Genomic DNA, 11,594 nt, shown 5'->3' with positions numbered 1-11,594 from the left:
GTGGTTCTAGCTCACCAGCTACAGGGATCTCCATCTCCTGGCCCTGGAGTTCCCTTGAGACGTAGGGCAGCTCTTTGGGACATCCGCCACTTATTATAACAATAGGCAAACATTGGCAGTGTTTTCTAGGTCTCTTTCCAAATGACTTTCTCCTCCCATTCCACTCATGCAAGTGGACCTAGTTTAGACCAAAACCTCGTGCTGGGGCAGAGCAAATTTGGGACTCAGCACAGAACCGGAAGCCTGTAATAACATCTCCCTGAGAAGAATGCTTGCTACTCTGAGCAGGGAGCCACCAGAGGGCTGACTCGTTCAATACCAGTGCATGCATGGGATGGCACCTGTTCTGGATGTGAAAGCGCCTGGCACATGGTAGGTGCTAACGGGAGGCACATCTCCATCACCCATTCATTCAGTCACGCACTTGTTCATTTATGAGGCTGGGTTGCAGGGCTCCAGCCGACACCATCCCCTCCTTTGTGGGGGACCTGTTCACCCCCTCTTCCCAGTCAGACACAGGGCCAAGTCATTTGGGCTTCACAGATAAGTAAGAGAAGGTCCCAGTCCCAAGGCCCTCAGTTTGGTAGGGGGATTACACTGCCTCTGCTGTTGCTAGGAGCCTTCTGGTTGCCCAGCTCATGGCGATGGGGGAGATAGTAGAATTGCTCCATAAGACACCCCGGGATGTAGGTGTTTGGGGAGGCATGTCGTTCTCCTGTGAGTTCAAACCACTGACCTTTCAGAAAGCAGCCAAGCCCTTCCTCTCCACATCACCAAGGCTCCCTACGCTGCTTAGCTCACTGCTGTGGAGTCTGTTCCAACTCGAAGCAGCCCAATAGCGCAGGTTCGAACTGCCCCCGGGGGGTTCTGAGACTTTACAATTCTGTACAGGAATAGACAGTCTCATCTTTCTCCCACGCGGTGGCTGATGGGTTCAAACCACTACCATGCAGGTAGCCTCTCCGCACATAACCCACTGTGCCACCAGGGTTCCGAGATCAATCATTCCAACCAAGGCTGTTGATAGCTGTTGGTGAGTAAGGTAGGAAGTAAGAGACAGCACACAGAGAGTGGAAGGGGAGTTGGTGCGGAGACTCCTGGTAGGCAAACTCAGGGAATCACTGGAGACTGGGATAGCTGCAAACGCCTACCCCGCCTGCAGGGGGCAGCAGTTAGCCACCTCTGGACAACTGAACACAGGACCAGGATTGTAATGTCATGTACCTTTACTACTATCGTTGCTATTGCTGTGATTTCAGTAAAAGTGGTCTTACAGCTTTTTTGAGAGAAACTAGCAACACTGAAATGTTTGGTCTTTTTAAAATATATTTTAAAATAAAAAATACAGACCAAATAAAAAGGCTACCAGTTTGTAGCACTTATTTATACCAAACCCAGACAAAACTCACTGCCATCTCATTGGATTCGGACTGACAGCAGCCCTACAGACACAGTAGAACTGGCCCTTTTGCATTTCTGATTCTCTCACCCTTTGAGGGAGTCAAATGCCTCATCTTTCTCCCACAGAGCAGCTGGTGGGTTTGAACCTCTGAACTTGTCCACCGGTCCCTCTTCCAGAGAAGGCCTCCTGGTGGCATGGAGCCTGACCTTGGAAACTTGGTAGAATAGACGTGAGAAGATGGAAAGGAAGGCATTGTAAATGGAGGGAACTGATGAGCAAACCCACACCTATTAGCAGAGCCCATTCCAAGGCACAGTGAGCCCGTGTCCCACTGGGTTCCTTGCCTGTCATCACTTCAGAAGCAGATTGCTAGAACTTTCTTCTGCGGTGCTGCTATGTCCAGTCAAATGTCCATCCTTTGGGTTAGTGTCCAACCTTCTCACTGCCATCGAGCTGAGTCCAAAGCATTTGTGTTGCCCACAGGCCAGGATCACAAGCCTTGGGTGGGAAAGGCCTGGTGTTGGGTGCTGTGAAGTCCATGTTGGCTCCTTTTTGCTATCGTTGGTTCCGACCCATAGCGACCTTTGTACCCAGTCCTGTGCCATCCTCACAACTGTGCCCATGCTTGGTGCAGCCACTGCCCAAGTCCATCTCCTTGAGAACCTTCCTCTTTCTCGCTGCCCCTCCCCTTTACCAAACAGGATGTCCTTCTCCAGGGACTGGTCTCGTAGTGACCCCATATGACAGGGTAGAAGGACCCCATAGGGTTTTCTAGACTGAAATCTCTGGGGACCCTTGGTGGTGCTGGCTGGTAAGTGTTGCATTGCGAGCTGCAAGGTGGGTGATTCAAACCCACCAGTCGTTGCCGGGAGATAGATGAGGCTACGTGCTACCAGTAATAAACCCCATCCCAGGACCCCATGAGTCAGAATGGGACTCTGCAGGCGAAAAGCTTGCCAGTCTGCTCCCATGAAGATTATCCATTGCTGTGTTCTCTTGTGGCATCTCTCAGGATGCTTCAACCCCCCAACCTTTGGGGTAGCACTTGTGTGCTTAACCATTGCACCCCAGGGCCCAGAAGGGAAGAACTGATCTAGAACCTAGCTTAATCCTCTTCCCAGGGCTTCACACTGCCTCCCCCAACTCCTCTGCACTGAGAATTTGCATGTCCACCCCAAATAAACTTGATCAGAATCTACTTTTTAACAAGAGCCTTAAAAGAACTGACTCAGTCTGTCTGAAATGGACATGCAAATTCTCAGGTGGGTGTCGAACCAGCATGAGCCCTTCAGACACCCGGGGTTTTCCCAGGGGTTAGAAAGCAGAGACCGATGGGGTAGAAGCTGGATCTCTTGGCCTCTAGACTAGCAGAATCTATGAAGTGAGTGTGGAAGATTAAATTGGGTACAAATTATAGAGGGCCTTGAATGCCAGGCTAAAGAATTCAGACTTGACTAAGCATGTATGCCGAAGATTTATTTTACACCAGGCCCCACGCGCAACTTCATTTCGTCTTCACTGTTCAATTACTGTCGCTCCTTATCTGACAGATGAGGAAACTGAGGCTCAGAGAGTTGAAGCCAATGGCCCAAGTTCACATGACTGCGAAGTGGCAGAGCAGACAGTCCGGCCCCAGGGGTGGTTAAGTTTCTTGGGGGCAAATAGAGCAAGCGGTCTGAAACTGATGTCCCATTGTCTGCACACAGTTTCAGTTCACTCGCTCCTGAACTCCCGCGTCCTGTGATGTCTTATTGCCTTGAAGATTAGGTTTCCACATTTCTGGAGAAACACTCCCCTCCTCTTTTTAAACACAGCTGTCTCTGAGGGTGGGGAGGGGGAGTGTTTTAAACAGGAGTTGTTTAACTAATTGCCAATTATCTCTGAATAGAGTATGGTTTCCAACAGCTGTAAGGGATTTTGGGCCCGGTCCATGGACTACTGTTGCCGGTACTTGGAGTGTGTTGAGATATTCTTGGCCTCTTGCTTCAAAGAGACGAACCAGGGCCTCACCCCTGCTGCAGCCACACACTGTCTCTGCGCGCTGCTGCTGTACTGGCTGCTCGGCTCAGCAGGGCAGTGCTGCTTCTGACGAGAAGGAGATGGGTGACATCTCACTTGCTCGCGCGCTCTCTCTCTCTCCCTCTCCCTCTCGGTCTCGCCTCGCTCTCTCACTCTCTCATTCCCTCTGTCTGAGACCATGTATGGCATGGCACTCGCCGCCAGATCAGAATTCCCCCCCAGGACTGTGTGGCCATGCTGGCCCTCCCCAGTGGGCTTTAACCTCTCTGTGTGTGCATGAGTGGAGGTGGGGGGTGTCTTTCTCGAATATGAGACTAGACGCCCCCCACCACTCTGAACCCAGCCGAATTCTCAAAAGCAAATCTCCTAATATGAGATGCCAAAAGACCCCGAGGTGGATGGTAATGTTAATTGTCCCTTCTGGCTCTGTCTGCTGCATTGCTGGGAATGGGCCGAGGGGCAAACCTTTGTAAATGTTAATCTCCTTATATTTAAGATATCACACTGTCTTTGATGTTCCCAAACATGTTGACTCCTATCTGGGTTGAGGGTGTGCGGCCCAGACAGGCCAAATGCTTGTTTTGTCTGTTGTCTTCCTCCAAGACGGTTCAGTGATAATATGTTCAACTCCAGCTGAGACATGAACAGGCCCCTCTTTAAAGGCAGGTTTGGGGAGGGGAGACGAAGTGCAAAAACACAGGGACACTCGGTCCCAGTCACCAGAAATCAAAACTCACTTGAGTTAGTTCCTCACGTAAGATGGGTTTGACTCCATTGATGACCCATCTTTTACAAACCCTTCCTGTGGCTGTGTTGCTGTTCACTCCCACAGAGCGACCTCTGACTCGTGGCACACCCATGTCAATAGGACTAAATGCTGCCTGGTCCTGGATCATCTTCACTGTTGTGATAATAGGTCCTATGTCAACTTGGCTGGGCCAGGATTCTCCCATGAAAGGAGGTAGCAAGGGATGCTCAACTGCATGATGGGATCTTCCGTGAAGCAGAAGGAATAGGGCAGAGTACCACCTCCTTCACCTGCCCACAGTTTTGATCCTATTGAGGGAGGCTTTGTTTGAGGCATGACCTACTTTTAGTCTAGACCAGCAGTTCTCAACCTGTGGGTTGTGATCCCTTTGGGAGTCCAACGACCCTTTCACAGAGGTTGCCCAATTCATAACAGTAGCAAAATTACAGTTGTGAAGTAGCAACAAAAATAATTTTATGGTTTGGGGGTCATCACAACTTGAGGAACTGTGTGAAAGGGTCGCGGCAGGAGGAAGGCTGAGAACCCCTGGCATGGACCGACAGGGAAGGGAAGCTAGTTCACTTCCACTGCTGGATCAGGAGCCTGCTTCTGATTCATTGGTCTTCTGTTCTATCTATCGCCTGCCGATTCCAGGAGCCGTAAGCAGACGGCTGACCTTAGCTGATCTAGGATCCATTCAGGTCAACACCCTCCAGCCTGTGGTATTGCTGATTCTGCTTCCTGCTCGCCAGCCCCTGCAGAAGCACGAGTCAGGAGAAGCCTCCCACTTGCACATCAACCATGGCCTTGAACCGGGCTGGACTTACCCACGTCTACAACGATGTGGGCCATTTGGGGGATACTAATCTCTTACACACACACACACACACACACACACACACACACACACACACACACGAGACGCTGGTGTTGCTCCTCTAGAGAACCCAGCCTCACACCCGATTGAAGGTCTGCTCAGGTCGATTATTGTGGCCTCTGTGGAGTGCCTTCCAACCCTGGGGGCTGATGTCCCAGCACCATATCAGATAGTGACCTGCTGTGATCCATAAGGTTTGCGTGGGTTGATTTCCAGAAGTAGATGACCTTTGGTGGTGCTATGGGTTAAGTGCTGGTCGGTGGGTCAGACCCAGGAGCCTTTCCAGGAGGGATGAGTTAATGGGTTTTCGGAAAGATGAGCAGCCTCAGCAAGCCTGTGGAGGGAACAGTTCTGCTCTGGCCTAGAGGGTGGCTATGAGTTGGTATTGACTCAACAACAGTGGATCTGGTTTTCTCAAGGGGGTCTTAGTGTGGAAACTCCCCTGGAACCTGTCTCCCATGGGTGGCCCCGGTAGTGTTTTGAAATACTGGTGGCATCATTTCTAGTATCATAGCAACACGCAAGCCACCATCATATGACAAACTGAGAGATGGGCAGCAGTCCTCTGATAGTATTGCTAGGTGACTCATAGCACGCCTAGGGTCAGTACAATAAAACTCTGCCCCGATCATCTTGTTGGAGGTCTTTTTCACTGACCATCTGCTTTTCCAAGCAAGATGTCTTTCTCCAGGGACGAGTCCCTCCTGCTATATGTACCACGTAGGTGAGATAAAGTCTCACCATCCTTGTTTCCAAGGAGGATTCTAGATGTACTTCTTCCAAGACAGACATACTGGCTCTTCGGGCAGGCCGTAGTATGTTCAGGATTCCTCTCAAACACCTTCATTCAAATGCATCCGCTCTTCTTGGAGCTTCCTGGTTCATTGCCCAGCTTGTGTACATGTCCTGGTGAAACCAAGAGTCATCATTGGAGGACATCCGGCCTGCAAAGCTGAAGGGCAGCAAGAGGGAGGAAGGTCCTCAATGGAATGGAGTGACACAGGGCTGTAAACAATGGCCTCAAACAAAACAATTGTGCGGATGGAGCAGGACCCGTACTGTTTTGTTCTGTTGCTGAGAACTAGCTCTCTGACACATAACATCAGCACCAGTCCTTGTATCAAATAAATCAAAAGGTATTTTATGGCTCTGTGTTACCCCGGGTTGACGAGAGCAACAAATTCACTGACACTCATATATGTGTAAGACAGAGCTTCATATCCCAGAGCAGTTGTCTCTTGAGAAAATATCCCAGTCCAGATCAGGTCCATACATCAGATATTAGCCCCGAAGTCCGATACTGTCCATAAATCTCTCTTCAGACTCACGCAGCCTTATGCAATGACACAATGCAGGAAGATCACAGGCCGAGGGGTAAAAAGTCTTCTGGATCCAGTGACGGTGGAAGTATCTCCAGCATTCTCACAGGTCTCAGGTGGCTCCACGTGGCTTGTCAACAGGAAGGCGAGGTTGAGAGAGGGGCTCTTCGAAGATCTCAGCAAGGTGCCATGTGCCTTGTCAACAGGAAGATGAAAACAGAGAGAGAGGAAGTTCCCAGAATCCTGAAAAGGCCTCACCCACAAGAAGGCATCATCAGGCTGTGGCCTAATGGATAGGCTAGACTCCATCCCTTCACTCTTAAGACCCTCAGGTTGACAGCAGATTACGTCCCTACTACAAGCCCTAAGTACAGTGGAAGTCTATTTCCCTCTGATGTCAAATCCAAAATGGGTATTTCTGATGTGTTGGACTGTTAGCTACAAGTTCAATAGTTCAAAACCACCAGCCATTCCATGGGAGGAAGATGGAACTTTCTAGTCCTGTAAAGAGTTACAATCTCAGAAACCCACCGGGGCAGTGCTACCCTGTCCTATGGGATCACTATGAGTCAACATCGACTCAGTGACAGTGAGTTTGGTTGAGTTTTGGTGTCTTCCCTATGGAACCAAGTCCACTCCACCCATGGCTCAGCCATTTCCAAGGTTGCTACGGCAACAAACTATGGAAGGAAAAAGAGATGTGGGGAAAGGCACACCCATTTCTTCACTTCTGTTAAGAAAAATAAGTTTGGAAATAACACCTCCTTTTGAGAAGAACCCTGTTCAGCAAGGGGTAAGCACTCGGCTGCTAACTAAAAGGTCAGTGGTTCAAACCCACCAGCCACTCAACGGGGAAAGAGGTAGCAGTCTGCTTCCATAAAGATTACAGTCTCTGAGACCCTATGGAGCCACATGGGGGCAATATGAATCAGAACTGTCTTGAAGGCAATGGAGTTTTGGCAGATACTTCCTCTCATATTTCATTAGCAAGAATGAGTCCTTGACTTCACCAAGGGACTGCATCTGGGACATGTAGTCCTTGACTTACACCTGCTCCTCACTTACAGCCTATGTTATGGAAGAGGAAGCACGAACCTTTGAGGACAATTAGTCTGCGTCCACATGTTTGAGGTGTGACAGAAGTGGAAGAGAAAACAGTGGACTTGGAGTTGCAAGGCATAGATTTGGGGTTCCGAATCTGGCCATGTCTGTTTGGACAAGTCTCTTTACCTCTTAGGAGCCTCATTTTCTTCTCTGGTCACATGCACGTGAGGTCCATTGTCAAATGAGAAGAGATAAAGGGGTTACCGTGCCATTCGACTTGTGATTGCCGACTAAGTCTGGACTTCACAGTGTCTGGGGGAAGCGTGACGTCATGGACAACTTATATGGATCGTTAGTTTGCCTGGAAGAAAAGAAAACAAGACCAGGAAGAACTGAAAGCCCGGGCCTGCGTTCTTGCATGGTGACGTCGACGAGAAGAGTCACTGTGACGTTCCCTGTGGCCGCACCATGCCCACATGCCCACTTTGCCAGTTGGCAAAAACTCTCTAGGCAGGTAGGTTTAAGAGCCCTGAACTATACAAGTGTCGAGTATACTACTGACACGATCCGTCTCAGACGTCAGCAATATTTCTCTCTCTTCTGCTTTCAAAAGAGCACAGTCATTGCCAAGTCTCCATCCCAGGTGTGGGGTCTTGGGCATTTGCTTCATTAGCGGATCCGCTCTGGAAACTCCTTACAAACTCAGGCAGATGGATGACTTTGGTTTTATTTGCAGAGCAGAACGTTAAAGATCGTATCGCACAAACTTCAGGATTCTCCTAATGGGGATTCCTGGGGGCAATTGGATTGCAGACCTTAGAGCCCAATGAGTCCAGCAGCATGAATGCTGGTCTTCTGAGGCCAGTGGAGGAGGTGGGGGCAGGTGAGGGGGTGGGGGTGACAGGCAGCTCTAATGATTGGCCTTGGTGGTGGCATGCCAAAAGCATGGCTTTGTGGGGCAGGCTCCCTGTCTCCTGCCAATGCCCACTTGAGCATCACCAGGGAGGCAGGGGATGGCCACATAGGGTAACCTTTGAACAGGTCTGTTGATGGAGAGACATTATGAAATGGAGTTGTGGGGCTACTGGGCAGAGATGGACAGCAATGAGGGTGGACAAGAAAGAAAGAGGAGAGAAGAAGTGTAGGAGGAGGGAGGGAGAAGGAGAAACCTAATCTGAGTCTGTAGGTCAGGAGAGAGTAAGGTGTGCTGCTGTAACCAATAATCCCAACAGCTCAGTGTCTCGAAACAACAGTGTTTATTTCTCGCTCACACTACGTGTCCATCGAGGGTCAGCAGGAGTCTTGGTGCCACGCTGTCCTCCATCTGGGACGCAGGCTGGCGCAGCCTCCACCATCTGGAACACCGTGATGGGAAGGAAAGAGAGAGAAGTGAACCACACACCAACATCCACGGCCTCCGCCTGGCAGTAGCACAGGGAGCTTCTCATACGCCACTGGCAGAGAAAGCCCCACCCGTGACTTCCTCGCAGTGGGTGAACAAGTGCAGCCCTACCACGTGACCAGGAGGAACAAAACAGCAATGTCCATGAGCAGCCCTGGAGCGCAGCCCCCTGTGAACCCCAGCATTCGGACCTGGATGGGGGGGAGGGGGGGTCTGTGACCACAGAAGCTCTTTGATGGGCAAGTCATGGGAGGCAAAACACCAACCACTTCAACAAAAGAGGGACTTGTTTTGCCTCGCAAAGCAAAAAGCTCGGTGGTCGGTCGTCTGTCTTCAGCCAAAGAAGTAGATGCGCAGGAAAGCAATCAAGGACATTCAACCAACTAGATTTGGTTACCTTATGTGACAAGGTGGAGACACAGGGACAGTTGAGGGTGGCCGAGACCCAGGTTTCACTCAGGGGGGCACATGAGAGGGAAACGAGGAGAAGCCAGAAGCCCGCCCACCCGCCCGCAGGTCAGCTGGTAGTCCAAGTGTCTTCAGGCTCCTGGGCACACGTTCTACTGTAGGGTTGGGGAGCGCTCAGGACCAGGCTCAGGATATCCAACCCAATGGAGTGGAGAAACCTCCTTTGTTGGGCCAGGCTGGGGGCTAGAAGCCCCAAGCCCTCAGCAGCCAAGGCCACCTCCTGCCCTGGTTCTGGGCACCCTCCTGCATGGGTGAGGGTCACCCTCCCTGGCATGGGGTCTCCCTCACCTTGTCTTCAAGCTACAATGAGCCTTCATATCTACCTACCACCCAGAGAAAGACACGTGAACCCTAAGGTCCCTCTCAGAACTGACTGGGGGTGGGGGGCACATAGCCCCTGACAGCATGCTGACGTGCATGACGTTGATTTCCCAACCTCTGTCCTCAGAATGAATGACTGAGTGCTCTCACACCCTAACCCTGAGGCTAAGACTGTCTGCACCTTATGTGGCCTTGGGTGAAAAGTTACTGTGTAATTACATAGTCTGGTGTCAATTTGAGAATTAAGAGTGTAGGGGTGGAGGCTAGCCTGTCAATCAAGAAATAGCCAATGAGGCCTCTGTGTGGGCATGGTCTTCTCCTGAGGAGTCTGGGAACTCCAGCATTTCCTCCTTGGAGGTGGGAAACACTCTCTCTCTCTAGGCTCACTCCCTGTGAGACTCTCAGCTCACTCCCTGGGGATTCACTGCAGCTGGCAAGATACATGGAACTATGCTAGTGCCCTGAGCTGGAGGAACTACATGGAGACTCCTGCCAGCGGAGATGCCTCTACCACCACTGGATCCACAAGACTTTTTGCCCACTGGCCTGTGATCTTCCTGAATTCAGTGCCATTGCATGTGTTGCATGAATCTGAAGAGGAATTTATAGACTGATACTGGACATATGGGCTAATGTTGGACTTATGGGCTTAGACTGAACTGGGCTGGATGCTTTCTTAATATATAATTGCTCTTGTGTATAAAGCTATTTTCTATACACATACGAGTCTCCCTGGATTTGTTTCTCGAGTCTACCCGGACTAAGACAGTTACCAAGATAAGTGATTTCAGCACTCAACAGTGCATAAAAAATAACCCATTCACCCAGTTCGCCATTCATCAACTCAGAGTGACCCCATTGGACAGAGTGGAAACTGCCCCATTGGGTCCTCATGGCTGCAAACCTTTTTTTTAAAGATCATTTTAGTGGGGGCCCTTACAGCTCTTATAAAAATCCACACATCAATTGTACTGAGCATATGTGTACATATGTTGCCATCATTATTTTCTAAACATTTACTTTCTATTTGAGCCCTTGTTATCAGCTATCTCTTTGCCCCCCCCTCCACCCTCCTGACCCCTTGATAAATTATAAATTATTATTATTATTTTCATGTATTGCAGATCACTGTCTCCCTTCTCCCATGGTTTCTTCCCCCCTCATCTCCCCACCTTCCCTCTACCTTCCTGGTATCACTACTCCCATTTCTATTTCTGAGGGGTTTATCTGACCTGGATTCCAAGTGTCGTGAGCTCTTATCCTGTACCTGTGTACATGCTCTGGCCTAGCCTGCAGTGAAAGGCAGGATTGGGGTCATGATAGTGGGAGGTGAGGAAGCCTCAAAGAACCAGAGGAATATTGTGTTTCATGGTTGCTATACTTCACCCTGGTTGACTCACCCCTTCTTTGTGACCCCTCTGTGAGAGGATGTCCCATTGTCTACAGATGGGTTTGGGGTCTCTGCTCTGACCCCCCCTCATTCTCAGCAATATGTTTTTTGCTTGTTTGGGGTCTTCTGATGCCTGTTACCTGATTCTGTCGACACCTCATAATCACACAGGCTGGTGTGTTTCTTCCATGTGCACTTGTTGCTTTTCTGTTAGATGCCCGCTTGTCTAACTTGAGGCTTTTAAGACCACAGGTACTATATCTTTTGATAACCCAGCACCATCAGCTTTCTTCACCACATTTTGTCTTCAGTGGTCATGCCAGGAGGGAGGGTGAGCATCACAGAATACCAGTTTATTAGAACAATGTGTTCATGCATTGAGGGAGGGCTTTTTTAGAGGCCCAAAGTCCATCCAGTTCATCAATGTATTGTCATATACATATATGTACCTAGGGTGGCTATAAATCTTTAAGGAAGCAGACTGCCGCATCTTTCTCCTGCCGAGCAACTGGTGGCTTTGAGCCACTGACTTTTCAGCATCCAAGCACTTAACCTGTGCACCATCGCAATTCCATGGGTAGAAGGCTCCTCCAAACCAAACTCA

This window comes from Echinops telfairi, unplaced genomic scaffold (genome assembly GCF_000313985.2).
Source record: "Echinops telfairi isolate 266 unplaced genomic scaffold, ASM31398v2 ScPeMD7_2291;HRSCAF=2852, whole genome shotgun sequence".
NCBI lineage: Eukaryota > Metazoa > Chordata > Mammalia > Afrosoricida > Tenrecidae > Echinops > Echinops telfairi.
Note: the sequence above shows the minus strand (reverse complement) of the source record.